The sequence below is a fragment of the Porites lutea genome, chromosome 2 (genome assembly GCF_958299795.1).
Source record: "Porites lutea chromosome 2, jaPorLute2.1, whole genome shotgun sequence".
Taxonomy (NCBI): Eukaryota; Metazoa; Cnidaria; class Anthozoa; order Scleractinia; family Poritidae; genus Porites; species Porites lutea.
Genome location: NC_133202.1, coordinates 14,057,541 through 14,059,371, shown reverse-complemented (window position 1 = coordinate 14,059,371; position 1,831 = coordinate 14,057,541). Strand labels below are relative to the sequence as shown.

The following is a 1,831-nucleotide window of genomic DNA, read 5'->3' as shown; positions in this document are numbered from 1 at the left end:
ATTATGGTCGCCAAATACATCCTTTTGGTTTTTAACGTTCTCCTTTATTAACAAACGTTGAACATTTATTTCGGCAAACAAACAGTTCAGTTGAAGAAGGATTATACAGAAGTGTCAAGAGTAGGTCTCCTTTTCGATTTTTACTTGTAACATCGGTCAATTTACGCAACTTTTAAAGTTCTGGCTCAGTTTTAGTGTTGTTCTGCTTTGAAAATGGAATAGTAATTACTCAGAGATAATACAGTGTCAAGAATTGTTGAGAAAAACAGCAGAAACTTGCCAATTTAAGACAAACATTCAAAACACTTTGATCATGTGACTGATGACGTCATGTCCCTCTGTTGGTCTAGAAAAAATTATCAGTAAGAACATTACCTTCCCGCAAATTTTCTCTGCTGAATGATAAAAGGTTGACTCTCTACAGCCCTCGGCCTTGTCTCCCGACTTTTTCCCTCATGTTCATTACCCCCTTGAACTTTAAATGCCAGACGTCAACTGGTTGTTTTTAAATTCCCCCGCAACTAAAACCACAAATATGCTATTTGTTTTTAACTCGTTAGTGAAATCTTGTCACAGCAACAAATAAACCTTATTCGGAAATAGTCACGTGACTGATGACGTCATTACCCTAGATGTGACATGGGAAGATATTTTATGGCAAATGTTTTCTTGTTGTGGTCTGACATTCTTCTACGTATAACATTGTCAAAGTTATAAAGCTTTTAAAAAAAATTGCCTCAAAGGATTCTGGGATAATTTTTTATGATAATTATAATTTACTTTTATAATTATCATTTATTAGATAAATTCTCAACTACTGTAGGCACATAAGTAAAACCTCAAGACATCTTTTCAATGCTTTATTTAAATCAACAGTACCACCCTAACTTCACAACTACATTTAATTTCGTTACATCAAGTTTTCTGTTAATGGGACACGTCATCTTTTCAGTACCGTTGGGCTGTCAATAACTTGACTTTCAATCAGTTAAGGCTTAGGACGTCCACTGGGCCGGAGCTTCTTGCACATTTTCCGCAGTTTTTGGCAAATCTTTTTCTAAGTGGGAGAGAAGATGAATTGAGTGAATTTTTTAATACCTCTGAGGTAGGATACTTCTAAAACTTTGTTGATTTTTTTTTTAATCAAATGTCAGGAGTTTCATTGATTGATGCTGGCCCTCTTTATCATTTGACGCTTAATCATCAGTGAATATGAAAAAAACTGAACTATGATTAATTTCTTGACAAAAGGTTAATCACTCTTTCTAACATATAACAACCTACCCCAGCTGAAAAAAAATAACTAAGGAGCTCACCTGGTGCTTGTATTTCATCAAGTCGTATAAAAACAATATAAGTTGACTACACACTTTTGCTGTAAAACTACGTCTCGACATCAAAGTCTGAGGGTTCAAAATAAAGACAAGGAAGATCTTACCTTGATGGGACGTGTGGGACGAGGACCAGTTGGCTTCATTAAACATTTCTTAAAATATAGTTTGCACTTTTTAAGAGAAAAGAGTTAAACTATGTGAGTTTTATAATAATGACTCCATGGTACGTTACCGTTTATATTAAAACACCGTTTGCTAGGATTTTATTAATCGATGACACCATTCTTTATCATTTGATGCTAATCACCAGAAAAAAAGCTATGGCTATTTTAACCAAATAAAATACGCAATTTCCGGGAGGTTGTGGTAGGATACTTCTAAAACTTTGTTGATTTTTTTTTTAATCACATGTCAGGATTTTCATTGATTGATGCTGGCCCTCTTTATCACTTGACGCTAAATCATCAGTGAATATGAACAAACTGAAGCAAGCACGG

The 1,831-nt window shown here is 34.5% G+C and overlaps 1 long non-coding RNA gene across 1 annotated transcript; it reads right to left on the bottom strand.

Annotated features, from left to right (window-relative positions):
* Nucleotides 1-845: 845 nt before the first annotated feature.
* LOC140927818 (uncharacterized) lies at nt 846-1,549 on the bottom strand. Its single transcript, XR_012164582.1, has 2 exons — nt 1,439-1,549; nt 846-1,057 (listed from the first exon to the last, which is right to left on the bottom strand). It is a non-coding gene; the product is annotated as an uncharacterized lncRNA (long non-coding RNA).
* Between the last annotated feature and the right edge of the window lie 282 nt (nt 1,550-1,831).